This window comes from Crocodylus porosus, unplaced genomic scaffold, assembly GCF_001723895.1.
Source record: "Crocodylus porosus isolate Cpor-Errol unplaced genomic scaffold, CroPor_comp1, whole genome shotgun sequence".
Classification (NCBI taxonomy): Eukaryota; Metazoa; Chordata; order Crocodylia; family Crocodylidae; genus Crocodylus; species Crocodylus porosus.
Window position 1 is genome coordinate 52,482,648 of NW_017728931.1, and position 8,247 is coordinate 52,490,894.

Consider the following 8,247-nt stretch of genomic DNA (forward strand, 5'->3'; position numbering starts at 1 on the left):
TGCTAAGCTACCAGCCGCAACCCCAGCCTGGCTTGACCCACCCCAGCCACCGCCCCAAGCTAGAAGGTGCTAGACACAAGAAGCCTCTGCCTGGCAAAGGCTTTTGCTGGTGACCCTGTGCCTGTTTCCTCCCTCCCTGCAAGAGTGGAAGTTCAGGTATGGCTCCAGTGGGCCAGGGCCAGGGCCTTATTGGGGGAAAGGAGGCTAGGAGTGGGGGGAGCTGCATGTTATGGGGCTGGCCCCACAACCTGCTACCATGTGCAGCTGGGAACCTGCACAATCCAAGGACTCTGGGCCTGCCCCCACCACACATGGACACACACATGCACACTTTCCCCCACCCTCCCCACACACACCCACTGCCCCCCAGTACCCCACCCACACACACCCCATACACACACCTACCCCACACCCCACCACACACACACACACACACACACACACACACTTCCCAACCATACCCCCCTACATACACCCGCTTACCCCTCCACACACAATATACAAGAGTAAGGACTGTATTTTGTGCTATGCAATCACCTCTATATACACTATGCAAACACTATGTAAATCAGGACAGAAATATTTAAAAAAAATAAAATTTAAGTATGTTATAGTAGATGTTTGATTTTTAGTGTATTGTTTATTTTTTTCCAGTTCCAAGATGACAAATCTCTTCCCCCCCCCCCCCAAAAAAAAAAAAAAAAAAAAGAGTACTTCCTGGGAAAGGGGAGGGACTTCAGGTGGAAAATGTCAGGGGTTAGGGTGGGGACTTGTGGTCCCAAAATGGCAACCAGGGGCAGGGCTACCTATGTGGCCCTCAACAGCTCACTTCAATGTGTTAAGCAGCCCTCCAGCCAAAATAATTGCCTACCCCTGCCCTAAAGAAATAACATCTAAGAGCAGAAGGAATTTTCTGCATTCAAGATTAAAACGTAATCAAGCATGGAAAGAAATGAAGTAGGGCTCTCTCTGTTGGAGCTGGAGACAACCTGAGAAGGACTGCATTATGGTGCAGAGTAGGAGCATCTTAGTTGAGGGTGTACTTCCCTCTGCATTATAAGGCCTATTTTGTTTCTGACTCCCTCACAGCTTATGCATGTATATCAACTCTACCAAAAATTAATCAGGCTGCCTGGCTACTGGTGTTGTGGATTCCCTAGAAAATTTGAGTTTCCACAGTTTGAGGCCAGTTAGGGAGTTTGCAAGAGATGGGAGCTAAATTAAAGAATACACTGACTGCTGGAAGATTCATTGTTTTGATCTCCCCCCTCAGTGCCAGGTGCTTTAAGAGATACCTAACACTTCTGGTTTTTGTGCTTCATAGCTCAAGAACAACTTGACCTAGAAATTCCACATTTGTTTTGCTGAGCTTGCCTTGTACGGAAGGAGGGACTTTAAGCATCGTCAGGGGCTAATGCTCTGGGCCCGGTTCCAGTGCTCTTCATGTGAAGCGAGGTACCTAACAAATGGTCCCATTGACTTGCAAGGGACTAATGTGATAGAATGATATTGCTTGGTCTAAGAAAGGGGAGGAGCAGCTGTGCATTAGCAAAGTGGAGAAGCAAGCACGCTGGGGTACTTGACTGGTCGTGTGGCACACATGGAGTCTGGTAGAGCTGCTATGCTGCAGTGTAAGTCTTCCATAGTAGCCATTCTGTGAGGTGTATTTTACAAGGTCCCACAATGCATCTCTTCTACAGCCTGCCACGTGGCTAATGTGCCACGTGGTCCTTATGCTATATGTAGCCATGGATAGCCACTTTAATAGTTTTAACAAGATTCTGTTTTTGTTCTGGTTATTGAGTGGGACTTATCTGGTTAAAACCATATCACAGGTGTTCAGGAAAGACATTTCCTTTTTAGATTCCCATAACCTGTGTCACGCTCTTGGGCAGTTTTACAAAACTTTATGTAAACAGCTAAGGAAATACTTAGCAAAATAAAACATCCATCCACGCAGAGTATTTTCACAGGCAAAACAAAACATCCACACAAACAAATTTAGCTAATATGGCTTTAGACTTATAAATAGCCAGTGTTTGACCCCCTGAAAAAAACTATTGTAGATTTCTCAAAAGCCAGCTACAGACCAGGAGATCCACAGTGAAGATTATACTTAAGGAAAAATAACAGAGCTCAGAAAGTATAGCAATGCAATTGAATCAGATGGGACTGAGGAGCACAATTAAGAACTCAGGCCATTCTCTAATGTGGAGTAGCACCCAAAATGGAAGGGAATTCAGGAAAATGTGGCCACCTGCAAACCACCATGGGGAAGAGCAGAGGTGGTTAATTTGCAAGATCTGGGCTCCTTTAATAGCATAAGATTCAAATTTGCCAGTTTCTTGGTGGTGTAAGTCCACCACTAACTTTATCTATTTTCTCTTCAGTTCCGACTCCTACAGCTTGAACTCAGGCTATTCCAATCCCCCTGTTTTCAGTTATGTTCTCAGTTTTTTACAATAAACATTAGTAGTTTACATATATCCGGTGCTTCGCATGCAAAGAAGTTGAGAGTGGTTAAACCATAAGAAAGGCCACTGGCCCCATGTTTCCTTGTAGCTGATGTGTTCCTCCTGTCTTAAGGAACAGACTGAACATGACTCTGCAATTCATGAAGGCAAGACTCGCCTTCATAAACACCCAAGGCCAGATCCAGAAAAGTATTTAGGCACCTCAGTATCTTTTTGGATCCAGTTAATGCCAAGAACAGAAGTTAATATTAAGTCAAAAGCTGGCTGTTATCGTTTAGTTCCAAGCCACGCACTCAGGGGAAGACTGAGGACTCCATTCTGCTTTATCCTGCCTTTTTGTGTTTATGCTTCACCCCCTTCCGATATGAATTCACAGTGGGCTGAAATGCTGCCATTTCTCACCCACTTTGTACAGGGATGGGTGATTGCTTAGAGCAAGCAGCAGAGCACTGGGACCAGTGTGAATAACTCGGGTCCTTCCATTAAAATGCCCTACTCTAGGTGTGCTAATGAAGGAAGGGAAGTAAGGAAAGGAGCTCTCTAACAGGGAAGGAGGCCAGTAAGTCTGCTTTTTTGGAAGAAGTCAAAGGGGAAGGTGTGAAGAAGAGTGGGGCTCTTATGGGCAGTTACATGCTTTCCCTGTTCTATCCCTTGTTACAGGGAGTGAGGTGAGCAGCTGAGAGAGCAGTATCCGCACAGGATGGTGAACAGTTGCTAGGATATCTTGGTGTTTGAGAGATGGATCAAAAGGGTTGTACATAGCCTGTCCTTCCCTCACATGTTCACAGTTATGTGAAACCTCAGCCTTTGCAGCTTGCTTTAAGAGCAGTTAACAAGAATCAGGTGGTGCCTCAGAGTAACAGGTTCTTAGCACAAGTTGAGTGAGCAGTAGCTTTCAAGCATGACTTCCCAGAAGCCACCGAACCTTTAGGAAAGATGGTGTTACCCATAAGCCATCTTCACTGCAAGGAGAGAAGAACACAATCTAAAGCTGTACTTGGAGAAGGGGTGACACTATCGATTAGATTCTAGTGTCTGGTGAGTATTCATTTCTCTGGCTGCAATTTCAGTAACGCAACCAATAACACAAACACCTAGCTGAATGTTCTGGCAGGGATCCAGGTTGCTAAACTGGATTCTTAACATAGTATGCAAGCACTTCCATGGATGATGGAGTTAACATTAACATTCGATTACTCAATAACTAAAAGATGGGAGCAAGTTCAGGTCATGTCTGTTTGCTTGTATGAAAGGATCACTTTATGCAGAGCTCCTTTGTGCCTGTTCAGTTTGAACACTCATTAAATGTAAGTATCCAGTATAGCAAACCCCACAGATCAGTTGTGTGTATGAAAGCAAAATCTCCCATTTCAGAAAGGAAACACCAAGTTCTGTTCAGCATTTTGGCATTGAGGCAGATCAACCTCTTTATAAGTGGCTCCAGCTGGCGCTCCCATGTGCTGCAACATTCCTTACCTTCAGTGAAGTGGTGTGCAGAAAAGTAAGAAATGCTGTCCTGTCTTTGAAAAAAAAATCAGAGTACCAGCTCCTAACCTGACCCTTAAAACAGAATTGTAGCTGAGGAATCTACACGAGGGTTGACTATGTCAGCACCAAAAGGCGATAGCTTTTGGAAATAATTTTTTGAACCAGGTAGCTGAGTAAGCAATTAAAAAAAGAGCAAACAATTCTACTGTGTGCTGTCACCATATCTGTTCTTCCTAATGCTTCCAGCATTAGTTTGATCAAGGGTTCTCAGTTGCCACACAGAAAAATATCCAGAGTATTTTCACAGGGAGACTTTTTGAGATCTGATGTTTAAAAATAATAAAAAGGTGAAGAGGAAAAGAATATAACATAAATGAGAGCAGGATAGCAATGCAGAATAGTTTACTTCTAGCTAAATATCTTATGGGAATAGAAGGGTTTATAAGTATCTGGAAAAGAAGAAAAGCAGCTCTACTAATAATAAAAGAGAGCGAGAGAGAGTGTGTGTATGTTAAGGTTCCAAGATGTTTGAGATATACTAATGTATTTTTATCTGTGTTTTAATGAACAAATAAAGCAGAGTTCTGGAGAACTAGGAAGTAATTAAGATTTATTATAGCTTTTGTCTGTCTTTGAACTTTACTGTCCTCTTCTGAGTCTCTTAAAAAACAGTGAGCACCCATACTAAGAACTCTTAGTTATATTTATGCATGCAGGCATCCTTAGTGAACTCTGTGTGATTGTTCACCTGTATAAAGTTACTCCGTGTTTGCAGAATCAGAGACATAGTCAGCATTTAATTAAAAAGAACCCAGATAAGATACCTTGGCAGAAGTGAACAAATACAGTATGCAGCAGATTGGCTACAATGCATGCGAGCTAATGCCCTTAACTACCAGCTAATGGTTTTTGATAAGTCACTGAGGTCTTGAGGCCAAGTCCAGCAAATGAATCTATTCAGGCATATTCCTAAACCATACAACCATGTCAGTGGGGCTCCAAGCAGGTGTGTTGCTAGTTGTAGGCTTAGATCATCTGAGAAGGGCAAAAGAACTGGATTAAAGCAAACACAGCTTTGTTCTCTGACAAAGAAAAGGAAATTGAAACTGGCTAATCATTACAATTTTTATTCGCAGTAAAACTATAAAATTACTATTCACTAAAGTACTGTTATGGCAGGCCTCACCAGATATGGCTCCAAAGTTTTTTTCTATATGTACAAGCAAATAGTCATTTTGGGAAGACATACTGTGTTGTTAATTGTATTGTGCAAGATTCACGTAGAGGCAGCAGTCTTGGGACAGATAGCTGTGTGAGGCATAGAACTGTTTTTGCTTTGCTCTCATCTCTGATTGAAATAATTTCTGGAGGCAGACTTGCCCCTTGGGATCCAGGCACTGGGTTTTGACTGGGAGTCTGGGAGGAAGGAATTGATTGAACCTTAGTTGCATTCAAGAGTGGTGTATATATGTAGATCTGGCAAACCTTACTTGTACACATGGTAGTAATATGTATAGGTTGCATAACACTTTACTAAGTAGAAAGGAAGATGCATTTAAGTCTACCCAAATTCCATATTACCAATTTCTCCTTTACTGGAAACCAACCTATAAGGCTAGCAACCGCTGCTACTCAGTAGAAGGTGCTACTCCTGCAGGAAGAAAGGACAACATCAAAACAGGTGGAGGAAATGGAAATAGTTAATGCAGAACATACCATAACAGACAAATGTGATCCTTTGTGTTTTATATGTATTGAGCAAAAAGATAGCAACAATTTTAATATGTTTTGGCAATTAACTATTAAGTGTCTCAAAATACTTCTTGAAAAATTAAAATAGGCAAGGCTGTAAACAGTGTCATATGAATTGAGAACTGTTTCAATAACCCTAAAAAGCCATGATAAATGATTACTGAATGTAACATAGGGTACCATGGTCTAAGTGAGTGCCAGAGAGACAGGCGTTAAATCTACCTTCTTAATCTTTGCAAACGATTTAGGAAAGTGTAAACAGCATGTTAATGAAATCACGTAAAATAAATCCTCCAAGTTGTAGCAGTGGCCAAAAGGCAGCACAATTCAAGTGCACTAAGTTGAAGTAATAAAAAAAAAAATCACGTCTATAGTTTTCAGTAGGAAAGTACAGTTGCACTGAAATCCCACTGTTATGATGGAATGAGCCAATTTGGATAGAACTTTTGACAGGAGAATGTTTAAAATGAATTATTTTTATTGTGTTGTTATGCTTATTTCTTACTGTATTTTAACATGGAACAAAACGCTGGAATGTTTCCAAATCAAAACTGTCCAGGATTTCCATTGCCCAAACAGTCAAAATGTTGCCTTTTCATTCCGATTCGGGATGAAAATAGATTTTAGAATGTTTTCTTCCCCATAGACTCGAATTCATGGTTTCCAACGCAATGAAAGGTAAAGGATGAAGCTTAAGGGACGCTGTTAACAAAGTAAAGCTGAACCTCTGTCTTCAGTCACCATGCAGTTCTGCTCTTAGGCTAGCACCCCTAGAGGAAGGGAGTTAGATACAGGGCTTCCTTTTGAATGGCTTGCGCAGGAGTTCAGAATCAGGATCAGGATAGTCAAACTCAGTGCTTCAGAGGTTAAGTTGTCCCTTGTGCTTCTGACACAATGCACAAGAGTTACTGGCCAGTAAAGAGAGAGTGGGCAAGAATATGCAGCTCATCTATCTGGAGTGATAGTAATGAGCAGCTCTGGAATCTCAGGATCACACGGGCATGTACCTACACCAATACAACTTCAAGTTCTTGGTCTCCCCCTCGCCTTGGTTCAGTTACGATCCGGCACATGCACTTGGAATTTGTAAAGATACTTTAAAGCTACAGTGAGCATCACCCATGCTCAGCAGCTACAAAACTAACTGTCCCTCTGAACTGCTCTTGAATAGGAGCTTTTCTTAGACAAATCAGTTTTTACTTCAGTGGAAAAAGACCAGGTGGTATAGTTCAGTGGATGCTCAGTTGGGAGCTGGAGATGTAAAAATGGATAAGAAACAGTAAACTGAATTTACCTTTGCATAACTAACCAATTGCAGGGGGGAAATAATCTGGTATACACATATTCAATGAAATCTAGAAAGCAGAGATCTCTGAGTGTGGGCGGTCAACACGTTAGGAGCTGCCAGTATGATACGGCAGCAAGAGTCATCACTTGTCTTCCATCCAGAATCTTAGAAGGAATATGATATGCTGAAACCAGACATGGAAGAGCAAGTGTGAGTCCCCAGCATATGCTGAAGAACGGTAATCAGAGTTCCCAGGAAATGGACCTTTGAGAGCTGTGTGCTAAGGAAGCTGTTTGCGGCCCACAATGTCAGTAACGTCCTTGGTCTTACAAACTCTGCAGCGATACTACGTATTCTCAAGTGCTAGTAGATGCTTTTGTTTACATTAACTAACTCCACATATTCACATACACAACAATAATTCTCTTGTGTACAACTCCCATAACACCCTCTTGAGTCCCCTTGAAGTTGAATCCCCTTCATGGAGTCCTTTTGTAGCGTATAAATTTTAACAAGCACAAGCATGTTGTCATCTATTAAAAAAGCACTGTGTACTTAAACCCATGCTTCTCTTCAACTATTTTATCTGCTATTACAAGTAATACTTGATAGCACCATAAAACAGAAAGATTATAGGAAAGTAGTACACATCACATCACATCCATGTGACATTTTACATGGTTTTCTGTTGAAGAGGTCAGACCCACTGTTGTCTCTCTTGCTTTTTAGGTAAACTATATATTGTGGCAGAAGCTATCCAGGGACAAGCTGGGTCTATATCATATTTGCTACATACATAGGCAGCTGCTGTAGCTGGCTGCTAAACTTTAGAAAACATTAGGTGAATCTACACAAGACACTTTATTATGCATTAAACTAATGTGCATTAAAGTGTCACCATCTACACATGCAGAGATTACTGCACAGTATATTAGTCTAATGTGCCATTTTCTAGAACCTGTAAAAGGTACTAGACCCGTCCCAATCTCCATGTCACTGGGAGAGCTGTTCCAGCTGCTGGGCAGCTGCCTTCCTGTCCTGTGGAGATCAGGGTGGGTCCTGATCACATGGCTGGCAGGCAGTGTCCTGCTGAGCCAGGACAGCTCTCCCTGCCCCATGGAGGTTGGGATAGGTCCCAATCTCCATGTGGCTGGAAGGCAGCATCCTGCCAAGCTGGGACAGCTCTCTCCTGCTTAGTAGAAATTAGGACCAGCCCCTGTTGTCCCCTGCTAGCCTGGAGCTAGC

At 42.3% G+C, this 8,247-nt stretch overlaps 1 long non-coding RNA gene across 1 annotated transcript; it reads left to right on the forward strand.

Moving 5' to 3' along the window:
- The first annotated feature begins 706 nt into the window (after positions 1 to 706).
- On the forward strand, positions 707 to 5,784 carry LOC109316694. The gene is made up of 2 exons (XR_002102896.1): positions 707 to 3,033; positions 3,135 to 5,784. It is a non-coding gene; the product is annotated as an uncharacterized LOC109316694 (long non-coding RNA).
- The last annotated feature ends 2,463 nt before the right edge of the window (positions 5,785 to 8,247 follow it).